The sequence below is a fragment of the Alexandromys fortis genome, unplaced genomic scaffold (assembly GCF_014885135.2).
Source record: "Alexandromys fortis isolate MF-2015 unplaced genomic scaffold, M_Fortis_MF-2015_v1.1 scaffold_338, whole genome shotgun sequence".
NCBI classification, from domain to species: Eukaryota; Metazoa; Chordata; class Mammalia; order Rodentia; family Cricetidae; genus Alexandromys; species Alexandromys fortis.
Window position 1 is genome coordinate 256,259 of NW_026068212.1, and position 22,040 is coordinate 278,298.

Sequence of the window (22,040 nt, forward strand, 5' to 3'; positions counted from 1 at the left end):
TGAGCCTATAACTCGTGATCTTAGAGAAGCTAAATAAGAAGGAGAACCCAAAGAAAAACATATAGGCATCCTCCTGAATATTAACCTTCATCAGGCAATGAAAGGAGACAGAGACCCACATTGGAGCACCAGACAGAAATCTCAAGGTCCAAATCAGGAGCAGAAGGAGAGAGAGCACGAGCAAGGAACTCAGGATCGCGAGGGGTGCACCCACACACTGAGACAATGGGGATGTTCTATTGGGAACTCACCAAGGCCAGCTGGCCTGGGTATGAAAAAGCCTGGGATAAAACCGGTCTCGCTGAACATAGAGGCCAATGAGGACTACTGAGAACTCAAGAACAATGGCAATGGGTTTTTGATCCTACTGCACGTATTGACTTTGTGGGAGCCTAGGCAGTTTGGATGCTCACCTTACTAGACCTGGATGGAGGTGGGTGGTCAGGGAACTCTGATTGCTCTTTGGGCTGACGAGGGAGGAGGACTTGATTGGGGGAGGGGGAGGGAAATGGGAGGCTGCGGTAGGGAAGAGACAGAAATCTTTAATAAATGAATACATAAATTAAAAAAAAAGAAAATATCTTTACCAATTATATATCCAATAAAGTGTTAGTATCTAGAATATGTAAAGAACTAAAAAAACTGAACATCATGAAAATAAATAACCCAATTTAAAAATGGTGTATATAACTAAGCAGAGAGTTCTCAAAAGATGAAACACAAAAGGCCAAGAAAGGCTTTTAAGATGGGAAATGCCAATTAAAACTAATTTGAGATTTAATCTTATAACCAACACCATGCAAAATGTAAGAGCTAGCCCAATGGGCTTAAGGAATTCTAATGAATAATGAAACAGTCAATGTTTCAAGCTCCAAAGTTCTTCAATGTTTTGTTATTCAAAGTATTAGTCAGAATTCTCTAGAGAAATGTAACCAATAGATGAATGAATATATAAATGTATATTTATATGGGATTTATTAAAGTGTCTTACAGGCTATGGTCCAACTAGTCTAACAAGGGTCATCTACCAATGGAGAGTCTAAGAATCCAGTGATTGTTTAGTTCCGGAGTCTTAATGTCTCAGCTGGTCTTCAGTATGTGTTGTGATCCCAAAGAACTAGGCTCTAATGCCAATGAGGAAATGGACTTGGCAGTGAGAGAGAGAGAGCAAATGCTTCCTTCTTCCATGTCCTTTATGTAGGCTGTCTTTAGAAAGTGTGGCCCAGATTCAAGTTGGATCTTCCCACTTCAAGGGACTTAATTAAGAAGAATCCCTGCTGAGTGGCAGTACCAGATGTCTCTCATCCCAACACTCAGGAGGTAGAAGCAGATGGATTTCTGAGTTCAAGGCCCTCCTAATCTACAGAGAGTTCCAGAAGAGTCAGGGCTACACAGAGAAACCCTGTCTAAATCATCCCCCACACCACACCACCCCTGCACACAACAAGAGAGGAAGAAAGAAAGAAAGAAAGAAAGAAAGAAAGAAAGAAAGAAAGAAAGAAAGAAAGAAAGAAAGAAAGAAGAAAAAAGGAAGGAAAGAAGGAAGGAAGGAAAAAAACTCATCACAGGCATACCTAACCACTTGGCTATTAATTTCAGATATAGTAAAATCGACAACCAAGAATAGCCATCACATCAGTGACAAATATATCTGAAACAAGAGGTTAGAAGATAGACCAAGGCCACCCATATTCTAAGTGAGAGATTCAGAATTTAAGGCCAAGACCTTCTAAGTATATTGTCCCTCCTCTGACGCTGCATGACCAGTCTATAAGTTTTTGAAGATAGAAATGTTACTAGCAGGAGTGTAAATCATTGGATCTGAGTGCTGAGCACAGGAGATGCAGCAGCCTATAGATAAGCTCCTGGGACAGAAGAGAAAAATAATTATCAACCCAGCTAAAAATCCTGTGGCCCACAGAGGTCACCTCCCTGGGAGATGTGTTGGTCACAAACATTGTAGGGGTAGCCAACCCCTTTCTGATTGAATTTAAGGCCCACTCCATGACATGAAACCCATTTCTGACATTGCTAAAGTGACTGAGTGTCTGAGACTAGATAGGTCACGGACATAGGGAAAGAACAAACACGACTGTTCTCATGAATAAGCGTCACAATAAAATGACTCCTAAGGACACTCTGCTATACCCATAGATCAGTATCTTGTTCATCCATCAGCAGAGCTTTCTCTTAGAGACCCACATCTAAGCAAAATTCAGAGAGTGAGAGACTTTGAAGTACTCAATTCTCAATGAGATGTCTTCATCAAACCCCTCCCCTCAGGGTTCAAGGAGCCGTGAAGAAGAGGAGACAAGAAGATTTTAAGAGCCAGAGGTGATAAATGACTCCAATGAAAAGTGTCTTCCAGACACATGACTGATGCACACAGGAAGTCACAGAGACTGTGGCAGCAGGCACAGGTTCAAACTAGATGACACCCTGGTGCCTAGAGGGAGAAGTCAACATGTGCTCCCACCCCTAACCAAGAAGCTATCTGTAAGTAATTACCCACAGAGAGTTTAAATGTGCTTTTCTCCAATAGACTCTCACTGGGTATATTAACCACATACTACATGGTAGGTCACGTGACCAGGCCAACACAGAAATGAACATGGTAGGATTTGCCTCATTTTGCTTTGTTTGGACTTTTTTTTTTTGTCTTGTTGGTCTTATGCTTGTATGTTTTGGTTTCTGTTTTGTGTTTTCATGAGGTTTGTGATTGTGATTTGTGCCTTTTCTTTCTTTTTTTAAAGAGAAATAACGATGTTGTTATCTCAGGTCTGGCTATGAAAGTGGCCAAATAAAATATTGTTAGAAGCCAGGGATGGTGATGCACAATTTTAATTCCAGCCCTCAGCAGGCAGAGGAAGGGGGATTTCAATCACTTTGAAGGCCAACCTGATCTATAGAGTGAGACCCTGTGTAAAACAATAAAAATTAAAAAAAAAATCCTTTGTTATAGCTTTCACTGTCTGGGACCAGTCTGGCTCCTGAATGGTAATGTGCTTGGAGTGTGGCCTCACCATCCTAGATAGCTGTCCTCATTTCAAGGGGGAGAAGTCTGTTCTTAGCACTTTGCTGTCCCTGGCGTCCAGGGTGACTCCAGGGTTAGGACTTATCTCTGTGCCTTCAGTCTTGAAGGGGAACAAGTAGGTCAACTGAAGAGTCCTTGGGTGATTATCATGCCTGTGCAGAACAAGCAGGAGCCTGGGCCAAAGCAAAGGAATCAGACAGAAAATGAACCGAGCAAAATGAGAAATGAGAATGGGGTTGTCAATGGTGTGAGTGAAAAGCAACCCGCATTCAAACTGAAGAGAGGCAGCATCATGATAAAGCGGAGCACAGCATGGAGCCACAGCCAGGCAGCGTCCAGGGAAATAAGTTGCATGCGGTCCTCTTTGTCTCCATAGCTCCTTGATGGTGGACTCTGAGGAAAATGTTTAGAATTTTCTTGCCTCTGCTTCCATTTGAACAGTGTTATTAATTATACTGGAAAGAATTTAGTTCTGATCAGCATATGTAACAACCATTGGTTTGGAAGGACTGGCACGGGTGACTCCATTTTTGTTTTGGCTTTCAAATGACTTCTTGCCATATAGCACAGGATAGCCCCATTTCACAGACCTATTTCAGCCCCCAAGTTGTAGGACTGCTTGCAAGTGAAGTCACCATTCCCAAGCATAACTTCGTTATGACAATTCCTCCCTTGTCGCTTTCCCTGAAAAATGTTGATGACCTTCTGGGGTTTGTTGGCTCCTCCATTCAGCACTGAGATCGGTGTTGCTGCTCTGGTATGATCCCGGGGGGCGAGGGGGTGAGTGGTAAATCAATGCCATACTCATCAGTTAAGAGACCTATTATGGATTCTTTGTATTTTTGCACAGGCTACAAGGGGATGCATTTAAGCTAACACTTCAGTTTGTTTAATGGTCATTACTTGATTCATAAATCCTACTTCTTAGACAGATTTCACTTAGTTATGTTTTCTTGGAAAAGCCTTCTTTTTCCTGAGTTTCAAATGTAGTAGTAAAAAGTTATATGTGGTGTTAGTTTTTAAAAATTATTTATTTATTTTATTGTATATACATTGGTGTTTTGCCTACATATATGTCTGTGTGAGGGTACTGGATCCTCTAGAACAGGAGTTATAGACAATTGTAAGCTGCCATGTGATTGCTGGGAATTGAACTCAGGTCCTTTGGAAAAGCAGTCAATGTTCTCAACCCCCAACCCATTCTCCAGTTTGATGTTAGTTTTAAAATAAGCTTTACATCTGTGTTAATTTTTCATGCCTGACATTGCCTAGTAAGCATTTTATCTATTTTTAAAATTATATTTGGTCAGTGAATGTACATATAGGATGATAATTTGTTTAAGTGTGACTATTTTCTTTAGGCACATATGGTTAATTTTGATGAGTCATATATATTTATGTTTGTCTGGGCACTTCTACCACTTTGAGAGAGGCTCTAATTTAGTAGCATTCAACATCGAAACTATTGCTGATTCATTGATTCAACAGCCTTTTTTTTTTTTTAGTACCCATGCATCCTGAGAATTTGGGAAATTCTAATATTGGTGGACAAGATTAGCGAAAGACACAGTCCTATCCACGTGACTGTATTGCCTGGTCACCGAGAGGATGGGGAATGACAGTCCTATTTGTGAATCACTGAGTCACAGGATGAATATGTTCTGTGAAGTGCGTGCACAGAACCTGGGTCCCGGGGAGGCCCTCCTGACCAGAAAGCCGAAAGAATGGAAGTTTAAAAAAAAGCTGGAAAGAAGAATGTCTGGGGCATAACAACATGCCGTGGTCCCTTGCAGAATACAAACAAGGTTCTCTGAGATCCAGAAGCAGGGCAGGTTCCACCAGCACCTGTAACTGAGTAGCAGACCACATAGGCCTTATCAAGAGTCTTTGTTTATTTTTTAAAAGGCAGGGAGGGAGCCAGTGAAATGACTCAGCTAGTAAAGGTACTTGTTACCAAACTTGACAACCTGAATTCGATCCCTGGAGTTCACATGGTGGAAGGAGATAGCCAATTCTTGCAAGTATTCCTCACACTACTTCATGTGTGAGTGAGTGCATATGTGCACACACACACACATACACATGATGAATGGATGAATGAATGAATAGACGAGAAAGAACTGAATACAGGTAATAGTTACAAGTTACGAATGAGAATATAGTTAGTTGTTTTTCTAGTTCTATCAAGGATTAGGGGGATTTGTTGGTATATAAGTACATTAAAATGTGTAGTGAAAATATAAAGTCCAGGGTGAAGTTCAAATGTGAACTTCAGAATGTTTATTCCGACTGAAGCTCATTAAGATGGATAGCTAATTTTTGTATAATTTTTTATTTGCCTTTTTTTTAATAAAGTGTATTTTTTAAAAATAAAGATGTAGTAGTAAAAACAGACAAAGGCACATCGTCGCAATGACAAACCCTGGGCAAAGTATGCACCCTGCACACCCTGCAGCAGGAGACAACTGCATGGCTGGTAAGGATACCCAGGGACAAGCCTTTCCTCAGAACAGGGAATGGTTACAGAGAGAACTGAAAATAACGTAAGTGTCTGTGTCTGTGAGTTACCCTGGGAGCAAAAGGGAAGAGAGGAGAGACCATTCCTATTGGCTCATCTTCCTCTCTCCTATCTTCCCTGCGTGACCACGTATGTTTTCAAATGAAGTTATGTATCTATGTGGGTATGTGAGCATGCAAAACAAAACAAAAGTAACAATATAATTAAAAGTTTTTTTAAGTCATTAGGAGTGTAGATGGGTTTCCAGGACACTGTTCATGGTTTGAAACAGTAACTTTTGAGAGGGACTCTATTTGCCCTGGAGAGTTCTTATGCCTCCTGCTATTCTCACAGGGTTCACTTCCTTCCCTCCTCCCTTGACTGAGGTTAAACCTAATGTGTTAAGGAAAGAAGCACCCAGTGTCATGCTTAACAACAGCCTAAGTGACTTCTATGTTATCTAGCCTACAATTCACCTGCATCCCTGAGCTGACTGCACTGGTGACAGATGACCGTGAGGACAATAGCAACAGTTTCTCAATAAGGCGAGGGTTGACTTCCAATTTTTAAAGAAGTGTTTACTTGTGGCGTGGAGAGATGGCTTAGCAGTCAAGAGCAGCACTTTCTGCTTTTCCAGAGTTCAGTTTCTGGAACACACACCAGGAAGCTAAAAGCTGCTTGTAACTCCAGTTCCATGGGATCTAACTTCCTCTCCTGACCTTCTCAGACACTCCCACATACATGCACACACTCCACTTACATATAATTTAAAAACAAAAAAAAAACATAAATCTTTAGAAACAAATGACTATGTGTTTTAGTTCTGTGTTGTTTGCTACAAACGCTCTCATTTAATGTTAACATAAACCTCACAAGGTGTTTTTTATAACTCACGTGTTTCTGTTGCCATGACTGTGACTGGTGTTTGCTCAGGGAAGCATTGCTGTCACTCGATTGAATGCAATTTGCCTCCTTTAGCCTTGATCTGCCCAGGATGATTGTCACACACACATATGCACACCCTACTTCTGACTGTTATCAGTGTGGGCTTTGGACCTAATAGCACAGACAGGCCAGTAGTTTACAGAATATCACAGGAGGAAACATTATGCCCACATATGCTTTTGCTTTGCGGCATGTCATGTTGTAATATATACAAGAAATCAGTGTATTGTAGAATCTGAAGTTGAAAGATGAGAAGATGGAGAGACCCTGATAGGCTTGAGAGAGTTGAAAGAAAAGGCATGAAGGAGGCACTGTGTGGCACAGAGGAGGTACAGGGTGTGAAAGACGAGAAACTGTCACAGGAGAGACTCGAGGGTGAGCTACCATCTGCCCTCTGTAAGCAGAGTCCCATGGATGGTGGATAATGGGGGAATGAGCCACAGCTCCGGCGCTGAGGCTCCATTCAGATGGTCCCTTCTATCAGCTCAAGAAGGATGTGTCTCTCTGGCTCAGACCTTACCAGAACCTGGTCATCTGAGTGCATCTGCAGGAGTGTCTGGTTTACAGAATCTGGGAGGCTCAGCACCCCATGCACAGATGAAGAGACCAGCTAACTGGCTGAACATAGTTCAGACTCAGGCTCACAAAAGAGCAAAGCCTATACTCAAGCACGGGAACCTTTTTATGCTCCCAGGTGCAGGGCTAAAGATAGTGAGTCCAGAATAAACTCACTGAGTGTCCCCTGAGTGGGAGGCCTGGTGGCCACAAAAAGTCCAAAGGACAGAGTCCAGGTACGTGGGCGTGGGGAAGAAATGCTTTGCCACAACAAAGCAGAATTAACCTCACAAACCTCCCCTCTCCAGACCCCTCTCACGTTCTGAGCGTGCTTGCACAAGCAATTGCCTCTCCCAGCTATCCACAAGCCAGTTTATGGCAGAGCCAGGTCCTTGGCTCTATTGTCCCTGCACCACTGCACTTTTATGGAAGCTCTTATTAGTCCTTGTACTAATTCCTCTGAAGACACTTCTTTCCTGACCTTTACCCAGTCACCTTTTACACTATTCCTAGTGTTGACCCTGTCAAAGCCCTGCCATGACCCAGACTCCAGACAGACCCACAGAGGTGAGACTGATTAGGAACAACCCAGACCCCCATCTGGGTATCATCAGAAAGCACTGTGACAGAATCCCGGGGGCCAACATCAAAGCCAGCCGTGGGGGTTCTGCAAGACTCACAGGCAGCTACCTGTGTCCATCTTCACTCTGCTGCACAGACTGGTACTAGTACATGTCCATAATCTTACCGTTGGGAGACAGAGGCAAGAGGATCATCAGTTCTGGGTAAGCCTGGGCAACATAATGTGTTGTGGACCAATCTTTGTGCACTGAAAATACATATTGCTCTCATTGTCAATAAAAAACTGAGTGACCCACAGCAAGGCAGGATTTTCAGGGCAGAGAGAATGCTAGGAAGAAGGAGGGCGGAGTCAGAGGAGTTGTCAGAGCGACAAGGAGAGGAAACAGGAGGTGCAAGACGAAAGAGAGGCAATGCCACATGGCAGAATGTAGATTAATAAAAGTGGGCTAATTTAAGTTGTAAGAGATAGTAGCAAGCCTGCACTATCGGCTGAGCATGTATAATTAATATTAAGTCTCTGTGCATTTATTTTGGCATCGGTGGTCCAGATAAAAACTCAGTCTACAATAATGAGTCTCCAGAAAAGAAAATCACATTTCAACATTTCAACCTAAGTAAGAATATGGCATTCTAGAAAATGAAAACTTGAGGATCACGTGTCCAGTAGAAGGAAGTTTAAACATACTTTTAGCTATTTTATTAATAATTTGTCCAAGGTTTCAGCTGATACCACAGATCATTGCCATCAGGGCCTGTCTGGCCCACCTCGGCCCAGTATGACCTGACTTGTGTCACCTGCTTATAGATCCTGTTTCCACCACTGTGGTTAGAAGCTACAGACAGACATGTGATTTAAGCCAGTCACTTGAGTCTTATTTTCTTCTCTGGCTTCAGGGGTTGCCCTAGCACCTGCCTTGCAGGGGTGTTGCAAGGATTGGAGGAAAACCTATAATGAAGGTACTTAGCAGAAGGCCTGGCACGCAACACACCTGTCTCAAGTCCTGCCTACTTTTGAGTCCTTCCTGAAAGCAACCTTGTGACTTCCAGACAGCCTTGTTATATTAGTTTGGGAAATGTGTGTGTGTGTGTGTGTGTGTGTGTGTGTGTGTGTGTGTGTGTGTGTACCGAGCTGTGCAGGTCAAAGTTCAGTGTGAAATGGAAGGAATAAACTTAGAGCTATTGTGGCTACAAATGAGGGCCAAGGAACTACAATAACAGCCTGTGATTTTTTATGTCCCGGGTCTAGGGATGTTTTAAAATGGTGTGTGTATTGAGCCCATAGTACACATGCAGCAGCACCTCAGAGACAAGTGGGCTAGAGACTAACTCTGGACTTCAGCATAGGCTGGAGGCAGCTCATTCCGAGTCCAGACTGCATGGTCTTTAGCATGGTTCTCATTTCCCAGGCATCCTTGGCTCTTGCCAGAGGTGCAGCTCACCTCTTAGGGGAGCCAAGATGCCTCAGCTTGGGTCAGAAGACACCTGGGCACTGCACAGCCACACACACACACAGACATTTGCAGAGGGAGAACGACCCCTCCAGCACAGCTCGGTACCAGAGGTCTTGACATTCTTTTGTTTTAACCACTTCCTCTCTTTCTCCATGCTCTGTCAGGCATTACTCTACACACTCCAGCTTATTCATAAGGCCATTTCACCGCTCTTCCGGAACACTAGCTACTTTCTCCTCTCCTCCCCGTCTCTCATTCCCTTTTCCTTCTCTCTCTTCCCCATTTAACCCTCCTTTCCCTGTTCATCTTTCCTTTGCTTCTTCTCAAATATTTATTGAGGCATTACTCATGGACTACCTATTGGGGAGAGAGTTACAATGGAAACAGGATCATTATCCTTCTGTGATTTCAGTCTGAAGAGGAAGACAGACTAAAAATTAATTGCGCACACAATTGTTTAAACATACCTCTGATTGTGCTATTAATAAGGCATCCATTTCTATGGAACTCATTTGGCATTTTCTGCATCTGGCTGACTGTTGAATAAACAGCATTAGGAACATCCTGGAGAGCGAGGCCTCCAGTGTCTAGTTCACATCGAGCCTGCCACTTATCTAAGGTGCATACAGTAATTGTGTGTGAAGTAAATGGAGAAAGGATAAAATAATTCAGAATATAATCTGTGGTTGAACACGTGACACAAGAGTTGTGAGACAGAAAGCAAATCCCTTCCTCTGTCCCATCTTTCTCCCACTCCACCAAGACACAAGATTCCAGGAGCACAAGATGCCAAAGGATGGATGAATGTCAAATAACTTGGATTCTTGACCTTTAGCTCTCTTCGGGAGAACCTGCCTGGGACTATCCTTCAATGAATTTCGAACTTTGTAGTGCTTTAGTGTGTTTTGTGTTATTACAACAGGACACCAGAGACTGACAAGGCTCACTTTGTAATCCTCTTAGTTCTGGAGGCTAACAAGCGAAATATCAGGGGGTCAGCATCTCTTGGGGGCCTAATACATCATCCCATGGTGGAAAGCAGAGGCCCACTCTTGCTATGGTCAACCCCCAACGCCAAGATAGGACCTCCATCTACGCACAAAGGCAGAGGCCTGACCTAGTCACCCCATACATATGCGGCCTCCCAACACTATTGTCCTGGGGATTAAGCTTCTGACACGTGAACTGTAGGGGATATATTGAGTCCAGAGCAGGGAGAAATAAAGGGACAATCACTGTCCTCAGCTTCATGGTTTGGAGCATGACAGCATTTGTCTCCTGTCACGGTGGCCAAATAAGTGCTGTTCAGTTTAAACCTTCTTTCAGAGCTCTTTATTCTGGCTACTCCAAATATAAGGGAAGCACAAAGCTATTAAAAATCATGTACTCAGGGGCTGGAGAAGAGAAGACTTGGTGACTCTGAGCACTTGCTGTTCTTGCAGAGGACACGCTTTCAGTTCCCAGCACCCACATGGTGGTTCATGATTGGTTGTAACTCCAGTTCCAGGGGATCCTCTTCTGGCCTCTGAAAGCACCAGGTACACATATGGTACACATGTACACATGCAGGCAACACATTCATACACACAAAGTCTGGAGAAATGACTCAGTGGTTAAGAGCACTGGCTGCTCTTCCAGAGAACCAGGGTTCTGTTCCTGTACCCATGATGGCTCCCAACTGCCTGCAACTCTAGTCACAAGGAATCAAATACCTTCTTCTGACTTCTGTGTGCATCTACACATAGATAGTACATATGTGTGTGTGTGTGTATATATATATATGTGTGTGTGTATACTAAGATACACACATTACACATATAAAATCTCTAAAATAAGAAATGATTTAAGAAGTTATGAAAAGAAACTCATTAAAGGGGCAGTATGACAATATGGCTCTATTTATCACATTTTATCTTCAAACTGCACAGTGAGATAACAGTGAAGCATGGCGGCTAGGAGGAAAGTGAGTGGAGCTGCTATTCCAGATGCTATCCCAGAGGTGGGCAGAGAGAGCAGTAGCCATCTTCCCTGTGTCCAGACCCCTGGGAGTTGTAAGAGGTGATGAGATGTCATGGAGGGAGACAATGGCCCTTGGGACGGACCTGGATTTGACCTGGGTCTGACAAGAATCTATCACTTTGCAGTCATATGACAGTAAATTCTATGCATTTGAACAGGGAACTCATGCCAAAAATCTAGATTGCTCTTTTGGACAGAGCTCATTGCTACAGTCCAAGAAACACAGCATCTCTAACCTTCTGGCTCAGGATACAATCAGCCTGTTTCCCCTCAGTGATGTCATCTTCAGTGGTATGTGCCCTGGTGAGCACATCAGAGGGAAAAGGAGATGGATGCTTACACCACTTTGGGGCAAGCCACAGTTCATAACCCAGAGTTGCATTGCTGACAGGAGACTAGTGACAATGAGTCTAATGACTGTGAACAAGCGCAACATCATTGCTTTCAGGGAGAGCGGAGGTCAGCATATGGGAAATAACTTCTTCAGAGAGCTTTTCCAAGTGAGTAGCAGAGCCATGACTGCTCACAAAGTGCCTTCATCGGCTGCCCCCAACCCCCAGTCCTCATAGAAAGTGCTCGTCATGTTCTGCCCACTCCTAAAGATGTAGCAATTGCTGCAACTTGCCCTTGGTCCACCCTGGGGGCCTTAGGTGGCATTTTTGTACTTCCAAAGACAGACACCAGAGGGATTGCCCAGGCCCACACAGATGACAAGTGTCAGAGCAGGTACGCAACCCAATTGTCATCGCTCCACTGTTGGCAGCCTCCCCAGGAACCCTGCCGTCCTCCCGTGCTCTACGGAATCAAAAAGTCCCCGTGTGGGAGACTACACAACAGTTGTCCTGCCAGCTCTGTCCACAGAACTGCTGTGGTGTTAGGATGGTGTTGAGGACAAAACAAAGACCCCAAGAGGAGCATTTACTTACACTTCTGTTAGTGCACTTCTCAGGATGGGTGGAAAACGAGAGCAGCTTGCCATAGAGGTAGGTGTTCAAGGAGCAGGCTTCAAGGGTCCTGGGTCCTGGAGGAGCTGCACTTGATCTTACCCATGAAGCTTGGTAGCATTAAATAAAAAAACTGTGGGAACTTAAGGAATTTCATGCCCAAGGATGAGCATGGGTTTGAGAGGGATGGGGGAGATGCTAACACGAAGGAGCGAATAGATACTGTGCAGTAATCAATGATAGAGGTTTAAACATCAGTTCCAGGGCAGGGGTAGAGGGGCAAAGAGGCAGGAGCCGGAGTGAGGCTGAGAAGGAGGGAAGAGCCAGAGCCAGAGCCAGAGGCAGGTCTCCAGTTTCCACCTTTGATGACTGTGGTACCAGTAAACTGCAAGCACAAAGAAAGAGCCACTGGAAAAGGCCCACATCTTTTAAAGCTCACCTCTGCTGACACACTTTCTCCAGCCGCCTACGTCTGTACAGACAGCACCACTCACTTGAGACCTAGTGTTCAACTGTGTGAACCTGTGGGGAACATTCTCATTCCAACCACCCCAAGGACTTTACTACTTTACAACTATGAGTCACTGCAAGGTATCAGTGACTTGCAACATATCGTAGAGCTACTTCATAGCCATGATTGTTGCTGAACTAGTCACAAGAATGGGGAAATGGAAGCAGCCTACAATCTGATCAACAGATGGAAGGGATAATGAGATGTGGCATTTTATGTAGCTGTAAAGAAAAATGCATTTGCAAAATTTGTAGGAAAGTAGATTGGATTGGAAATCATTGTGTTAAAAAAAATAAGCCATTTAAAAAATATTTTCCTATGTATTTTTCTGTTATATGTAGAACCTATATTTAAGACTGTAACTGATCAGTATTCTTTCAGATATTAATGGGTATTCTGAGAAAAAGCTTTATAGTCCAGTAAGCAAACCCTGGTACCTAACACATTGGTTTTCAGGGTACTACATTATTGGAGGTTGAAAGGGGACTTTGAAAGAGAAGGAAAAGATCTTAAAGCCTTGGGGGGAATGAAAAGGTCATAGGATGAACGTGAAAGCAAAGGCGAAACTGTCTGGAGAGAAGAGACTAGCAATAGGAGGAAGAATAGGAACAAATTATATTGATTCATACATATGAAGGTGCCATAATAAAATTATTCTGTAGGCAGCTTAATTAATTTAAGGGGCTAAAAATGGCTCAGTGGTTGGTTAAAGGCACTTGCTGCTCTTCCAGAGAACTCGAGCTCCATTCCTAGCAGTGACATAGGTGGCTCACAGTTGCCGGGAACTCCAGCTCCAGGAGAGCTGAGACCTTTTCTGGATTCCATGGAAGGGCCCACACTCACAGAGACACAAACATAAGTTAATATTTTTAATTAATTTTTTAAAAATATAGTGTCTTAGCAAAAACTTTCTCATTTATTTTACCTTTACCTAAAGTCCATTATATTTCTCCAGGGCAATTGTCCTCCCCATGTCTCATGGGTCCAGGAAGCATCACCATCTCTATCTGAGGCAGCTTTGGTGGAAGAGGAGAAAGACAATGGAGAATGTCCTACAGGTTTGTCAATATTGCAACTTGAAATGAGCCACAACACCGTCTCTCGGGACATGTTATGGCCTCACCCAATGACATAGCAACTGAAAATCTGAGGTAGCCTGTAGACATTGTTGTTTATTGAGCAACTGCTGTAGTCCATAGCTACCTGTCCAGAAAGATAATGTTGTGCTATACAAGGGACTTCTGTTCTGTTGGTCTTTGCCAGGGCTTGTTGGATATCTCTGCATTGTGAACCACACACAATGACCACAGTCCATTTCTTATCCTCTTCATCTTGTCCTTCTTCTTCCCATCATTCTCATTCATCATCATCTTATCTGTTCTACAACTGCAACAATCTCTAGCTCACAGCTTTCGATCTTATTAATTGGGGAGCCAATTAAAATTTATTAAACAAACCTCTACTTTAGAGGTTTCCTAGGAACTATTCTGAGAACATTTATTCTTTTATATATTAATAGGAATTCTGAGAAAGGAAGCTTTATTGTCAAGTAAATAAATCATGGCACCTAACATGGATTTTTACCACAGTATATTTTAAAGAGATATGCTGTTGGAAGGGCTTTCAAAGGGTGCATCTGGAAGAAGGGTGCTAAGAGTCGAGTTAATGTCCCCAAGTCCCATAAGTACTCTTGACAGATAATAGCATGTTTGATGACTCCTCCTGATGGTCCTTTTGTCCTTTATCCATGTCCTGTCTCCATCCTTACAAAAGAAAAACAAACGCTGGTGCTGGTTCACTGCTCACAGTGTAGAAGCCTCTGTTTGACAAAGGAACCGTTGCAAGCACCATCACTGAACCGGAGTTGAGTGACTGGGAAGAAAGGCAGTTTCAGACTCTTGACTTTTAATGGAACTGAAGGACATCCTAATGGAATCATCAATGGATAGACCATTATAATATTTTCATGATAAATGACTGCATGACCTTTTTTTACATCTCTGAAATAGATTGCTTGACAGTGCTAGTAAATCCATCCCCTCTGACTTATTTATATGAGCAGATTCTCCATGCCTGTCTCTGTAACAACATAAATGGGAACAAAAAGGATATTGTACCCTGCCACATTCCAGCAGTAAACAGTTCACCATGGGGAAGAGAAGCTCTCAAGAAAACGCCACTTGACTTACTACTTTCAGCAATTCTAATAAAAAAAGTCCTTCTTGTGTTGAATTATTATGCATCAGATTTAATATCTTTTGCGTTTTAACTAATTCTACCTTAATAATAACTAAATCCAGAAAAATTTGAATACTTGTAGCCTTAAACTTACATAGCTATTAGTTTGCAGTGACAAACACCATGACCAAAAAGAGAAACTTGGGGATGAAGGTTTTTATTTCGCATGCACTTCCAGGTCACAATCCATCACTGAGGAACTCAAGGCAGGAACGTGGAGGAAAGTTACTTACGGGTTCACTCACTGGCCCATGCTCTACTAGCTTTGCTATACAGCCCAAGAAGACCTGCTTAGGATGGTACTGCCCTCAGTGGGCTGAACCTTCCTAAATCAATTAGCAACCAAGAAAATGATGCACAGACAAACCCACAGGTCAACTTGTTGGAGGCAATTCTTCACCTGAGGTGCTTCTTCTCAGACAGCTCTAGGTTGAGTCAAGTTGACACTAAAAACTAATCAGAACACATGTATTCATTTATTTATTGGCTTTTGATAAGAAGGGAAAGACATGTGACACAATGACCGATAAAAGACTTTCAAGCCTAAAAACATTATTTATTTTGGAATATAATCCTGTTGTTAGAGAAGAATGGAGAAAAATGCTGAAAATATTTACTTAGAAAAACAGCAACAACAAAAAGCTTATTTGGGCTAGGTTTGCAGCCCAGTGGTAAAGCACTTGCCTAGCAGGTGAAAGGCCCAGACTTCAGCCTCTATCACTGAGGAAGGGAGAAAGAACAGCCTGCTCATGGAATATTCACTAGCAGATGATAGACTGCATGACACCCTTCAGTAGCAAATCCCAGGAGGGTTCCTTAGGAAGCACTGATCAAAGTAAGAACTTCACTTCCTAATGGTAACATCTGCCATAGTCAGACACTGCCATGCACTGCCTTAACTTAACATAAAACTCGTATGATGCTTACTTAACAGTGGACAAGGAGAATACATTTTCAAATATTCTTGGAGTATGCAGGTAAAAATAAATGGGAAATGACTGCCTTAACATGGTGCTTCATGACTAGATGAAAATGTGGAAATGGTGTTTCTACTAATAGTCACTTGTTGTTTTTATGTATTTGTTTGCATGTTCATGTGTATGGTGTATATGCACACGTCTATGAACATTTGCATGTTTAGGCACATATACATGCATGGATGTGAACATGTATTCAGAGATCAGAGACTGATGTCAGATGCCTTCTAATTTAGCTGTAGGATTACAGGTGGGGAACCATCCAGACCCACTTTAAAGTAGGTCCTGAGGATCTGAAATCTGGTCTCTGGTTGTGTGGCTAGAGCCTTTTCCATTGAGTCACTTTCCCAATCCCTTGTTTATTTGTTTGTCTTAAAGCTAATAAGAGCATTTGGGTGGCTAAGGCCAGAGGCTTTTGAATTTGAGGTTACCCTGAGGTATATTGTGAAACCATCTCTTAGAAGACAAAGGCTATTATATTCTCCTAAGTCTAGTGCTTGTACTATATACACCTACCTAGAGAAATGTTTTATGTAGCTAAGTCAAAGCTAAACTTTACCCCACCTCCCTTTCACTTATTTCAAAACATGGCATCAGTCCATGATGTAGGAGTCTCCTCTGGATGCTGTAAATACCATTGGTTAGTAAAGGAACTGCTTTGGGCCTATAGCAGAGCTATAAGGGTACAGAGCTAGGCAGGAAAACCAAACTGAATGCTTGGAGAAAGGAGGCAGAGTTAGACAGAAGCCATGGAGCCGCCACTGGAGACAGACGTGCTGAAACTTTGCTGGTAGGTCATGACCTTGTGATAATGCACAGATTAATGGAGATGGGTTAAATTAATATGTAAGAGTTAGCAAATAAAAAACTAGAGCTAATGGGCCATGCAGTGATTTAAATAATATGTTTTCTGTGTGGTTATTTTGGGTCTGAGCTACCAAGCTGCTGGGAACCAACAAGCAGCCTCCTTTCAATAAATCCATGAATAAGATCTCATCTAAATGGCAGAGAAGAAGACTTTATGGTTCACAATCAAACAGCTTGAACTAGAGATACACTTGAGGACAGAATTCAGAGAGGTGGGAGAGGACAGGGCTCATAACAAAGCAAGTCCAGTGTTATTGGGAAAGCAGGGTACAGAGACAAGGACATCAGGGATAACAGGTACACTTTTGTCCCACTGCTTCTTGGAGACTATGTTTTCCTGTAATTAGATGAACATGTTGGGGCCCAGGAACTCTAAAAAGAGATGCAAGAAGGACAGACTAGCAATGAAGATTTACAAAGAGCAGATAGTTTTAAAAGACTTGTATACCGTACATCTGTTTAAAACCATGTTTGTGTAGAATGAAACTGGAAGTCAAATGGGAACCCAGGGATGCTTTAGAGAGAGCCAGACCCTGAGAAAGGGATTATTTAGAATGTATTAATGTTGTATTAAAATTGTAAGGGATTAATGGTTTTAATATAGAATTTTTGGCAATCAAAATTCCAGCTTAATTTCCCCCACTATGGAAAATAAAACTATTTTATCTTTTACTTAACTTTTATCATAAAACTATGAAAAAGTAGGGGAAATAAAATTGGGTGAAAGTGTCTTCCCTAACCATATAAGAACCTTAGATAATCCTAATATCTAAAATCAACTTTTGATTGTTAACTATTTATTTCACAATAGTGAAATCAGTAGCCCCAATTGCTGAACAGTAACATAGTTAACAACTGAATGCCTTATTAAGATTTGTACCTAAGTGTCAAGCTTCCTCTATAATACCCTCTGGTAAGATGTCCAAATGGTCCAAACATGGAAAAGGTGAGTGATTCCCCGCAGAGATTCCTAGTGTCTAAAGACAGTGAGCCAGAGGAACATGCAGGAACATGGACCTCTCTGCTCAGCTACGTAGAATAGAAACTCTCTTTTGACACCACAAGAACACAGTCCACAGACTCAACTAAGCAGGGCTCATAGGGGCTCAGAGACTGAAGAGGCAATCCCAGAGCCTCCATGGGTCTGCACGAGGTCCTCTGCATATACCTTATGGTTGTGTAGCTTGGTGTTCTTTAGGGACTCCTAACAGTGGGAGTGGGGATGTCTCTGACTCTTTTGCCTGTTCTTAGGACCCTTTTCTCCTACTGAGTTGCCTCATCCAGCCTTCATATGAGGGTTTATGCCTAGTTTTATTATAATTTGTTAGGCCATGTTTGATAGATATCCCTGAGAGACCTGCTCTTTTTTTTTTTTTTTAAGGGAAATGAAGGAGGAGCAGATCTTGGGGGAGAGGGGATGTTGGGGGAGGCACTTGAAGGAATGGAGGGAAGAGAAATTGGGATGTACTGTATGAAAATAGAATAAAAGAGAAAAAATGGGGAGAAACTCTCTTTTGAAGAAAAAGGAAAAGCACACAATTCTCCCAGCTGCTGTCCCTTGCAGTGTTCTGACAGTGCCGGTGCCATGGCGCCAGCACCAACTGGCACCCTTCCTCCTGCAGGGCTTGCTCTGGTGAGGGTACCATCCAGTGCCTGCACCAAACAGCTACAGTCTCCTACCTGCCTGTTCCCTAAACTGGGAACTAATCCTTGAGCTCTTCTGCTGTTCCTCCACCCTCTCCTCCGACTCTCAGTGGCTACTTCCTACTTTTCAAACTACATCACAGTAACAGTTTGTCTCCTTGCAAAGGACTCAATAAACATGTAGCATAAATGACCTGATTTGATATGATCTATGACTGACCTCACTCCTCATGGAGTGTTCTGCCAAGAAACGGGAAATAGATAAGAAAACTCCTGTCCTTTGGGCCATTTGGGTGCCTCCTCCTCTCAGAAGCCTTGCAGGTAATCTATCAATCAAACTAGAGTATATGGCCTTCCTTTGATCTCAAAAACCGCTAGTATTTACCTTTACCACAAAAAAGGTAGAACTCTTCCCTGTAAAAAATTGGTGTACTTTTTAAAGCCCCCTCTATACAGGAACTTAGTTACCTGAATTCCCAGGACTTATCATATTATCTGCTACAACCTGCAAAGAGAGTGGATATTTTTCAGTGACTAGATGGATGGGTGATATGGTGAATAAGGACCAGGAGAGACACACACAGGCCGTGCTGTGGAGAGTCAGGTGGAGATGCTGTTGCTTCTGCTGCTGGGAGGAGGGATAGTGCAAGGGACTCTTGGATCTATCTTGAGAGATGAGTTGGGGGTGCTGCAGTTGTAGCTTAGTGTTAGAGTACATGGCCAGCCTGTGTGACATCCTGGGTTTCATCCCCCAAATCACCAAAAAAAAAAAAAAACCTAAATAAATAAATTAATTTAAAAAAAAGCCAAGTTGACATTTTCTTGAGACTGTTGTATAGAAGAGTATTCCAAGATGAAGGGACGGCATGAACAACACCACAGAGGTGAGAAAGCATGTCGGCACTGCAGAGGACAGCACTGGAGAGGATGACACTGCAGACACTGCAGAGGACAGCACTGGAGAGGATGACACTGCAGACACTGCAGAGGACATCACTGCAGACACTGCAGAGGACATCACTGCAGACACTGCAGACACTGCAGAGGATGACACTGCAGACACTGCAGAGGATGACACTGCAGACACTGCAGAGGACAGCACCTCAGAGGACAGCACTGCAGACACTGCAGACACTGCAGAGGGCAACACTGCAGACACTGCAGAGGGCAACACTGCAGACACTGCAGAAAACAGCACTGCAGACACTGCAGAGGACAGCACTGCAGACACTGCAGAGGGCAACACTGCAGACACTGCAGAAAACAGCACTGCAGACACTGCAGAGGACAGCACTGCAGACACTGCAGAGGACAGCACTGCAGACACTGCAGAGGACAGCACTGCAGACACTGCAGACACTGCAGACACTGCAGACACTGCAGAGGGCAACACTGCAGACACTGCAGAGGACAGCACTGCAGACACTGCAGACACTGCAGAGGGCAACACTGCAGACACTGCAGAGAACAGCACTGCAGACACTGCAGAGGATGACACTGCAGACACTGCAGAGAACAGCACTGCAGACACTGCAGACACTGCAGAGGGCAACACTGCAGACACTGCAGAGAACAGCACTGGAGGCGACAGCAATGCAGACAACAGCCTGGCAGGACTCCAGAGCAGCTCTGAGTGGAAGGAAGTGGGGCAGGTGTGTCTGGAAAGATCTCAAACAAGTTTCCAAAGACCTGGAACTGACACCCAGGAGTCTGAAGTATGTCACTGATGTTTGTAAGCTAAGTAATAGCATGACAGGATCACAAAACAGGAGAAAAATATTTGTTTCCTTTTCAGTAACTAAAAAGCCCACTTCCTCGATTTTTCCATGCCTTGACCCTTCATGAAAATGGACAAACACAGCCCAGCTGCAGCGATCCTCCCTGCAAAGCGGATTTGGGTTGCTCCTCTTGCTTTCTGGCAAGTGGCTTGGTGAAGCCAAAGCATCGTGCAGCTGGGAAAACAGGAGTTTGTTTGGCTCTGAGCAATGCGGGGAGTGCTGGTCTGGGCGGTGAGTCAGCTCCTTCCTGAAAGTCTAGGTCAAGGGAGTCCACACCACAACCTTGTTTACCGACTCTTGCTCTCGCTGTCCAGAGCATTGGTTCCGATTACTACAAAGGTGTATGTGGTCACTGTTGGCCTAAAACCCTGTAATTCTGTGGACACGATGATATGACCAGGACAACCGTGACCCCATTTTAATACTCCAGTTTATTTGAAAGAGCTGGATGAAGAGCAGAGCGTTGTTTTCTCGTGGCTTATGTTCCTGGTTGACCACAGTCATGTGTGGGATTGCTGGGAATGATTCTGAAAGCTGTTTGCTGGGCTGGCAGATTTGGAGGGGAGATGATGAGCGACCTGTCTGAAGCAACTCCTCCAGCCCAGACATGCGGGGTGACAGCTAATCAATCAAGCGTGCTGAGGTCTGCTCCCAGCCAAGCTCTGTAGACACCAGAATGCCAGGGTGAATAAGACAGTCTCTTCCAGAGTCTAGGAACTAGGCTGAAAACTCTCTGAAGGGAGTCTTTAGCTCCTAACTGTTTACATCCCCCAGACTGCCTAGCATAACATAAGTACCAAATGTCTAAATGAACAGGTATAATTCAAGTTCGCACAGGTACTTATAAGCACCTGTTATTAGCCAGTGTGCACCAGGTACTTGAGCAGGATCTCACACTGCCCACAGACTTGTGAAGAGAAATACTGAAATACTGTTCTGCCTGTATCAGTGAGAGCATCCCGAGGGCCCAGGGGCTCCCACTGAATTCCTCCACCTTGATCCTCCTCTGGAACCCATAGCGCTCGCTACTAAATTCTGCTCAGCTGGCATCATGGAGAGTTTCCAAAACTTTCCTCAATCACTATACCCATTCTGACTGGTGCAGTCTCTGCTTTTCCCCTGATAATATCTCTGCTTTAGACAATAGTGGAGGTACAAGCCATTCTTCATGGGGCCAGAAAATCCACGGAAGGTGGTTGTTAGATGCTAAAGGGGAATCCGTAGCCTCCCCCAAAGCCCCGGAAGTAGAATTATTCCATTCAGTCTACTCCAGGCTCCTCCCAACTAGCATGAGCATTGCTCACACTCAGGACGCGGGGAAGCGTGTGAGGCCAGAGGCTCCCGCATCCTCTGCTGCTACAATAATTAGAATCTAGAAACAGAAAATGAATTTGGTGCATTTCCATTATAAGAGTTGATTTGATATTTTGAAAAGATGGTCTGATTGGAATGACCTCTATTTTATTTTAATTCTTTCATTATTTTGGAGTAGCAGTGCAGCTGGTTGCTGTCAAGCAATGCAAGTGCCCTGACGTCAGATCACCTGTGGTCAATTATGACCCAGTCCTGCTTTAAAAATCACCTAGGGTCGCCCTCACAGGGGAGAGGGGGCACTACTGTTTCTGTCCCTTGTGAACCTGCTGCTGAGAGCGTGGGAACCCTGCGGGATCTCTGCCATTCAGAAGAAGAGAAAGGAAGAGAGGGATGAGGTGGGGTGAAAGAGGGGAAAAAGGAAGGTGTTCTCCCAGATTCTCCTCAGATCTTCAAAGTACAGATCTGTCTAATGCTCTGGCTGGAAGGGCAATTTCCATCAGACTTTTCTCAGGGAGGCATGCCCCATCAGGCACTTCCTCAGCGAGGACAATGGTTTCCTAGATATGTGTGGACTATTATTGGCTCAAATTTTATGAGGGAAAAATTAAACAAATTAGACATGTCTGTCAGTGTTCTACAGCTGAGATTGACTTTGGCTTCTTCAAATCTTAGCCAGGCTGATGA

General features: G+C 43.6%; 1 long non-coding RNA gene across 1 annotated transcript; it reads left to right on the plus strand.

The window, feature by feature from the left end:
- The first annotated feature begins 1,531 nt into the window (after positions 1 to 1,531).
- LOC126493357 (uncharacterized) lies at positions 1,532 to 14,731 on the plus strand. Its single transcript, XR_007589795.1, has 3 exons — positions 1,532 to 2,496; positions 13,494 to 13,596; positions 14,312 to 14,731. It is a non-coding gene; the product is annotated as an uncharacterized lncRNA (long non-coding RNA).
- The last annotated feature ends 7,309 nt before the right edge of the window (positions 14,732 to 22,040 follow it).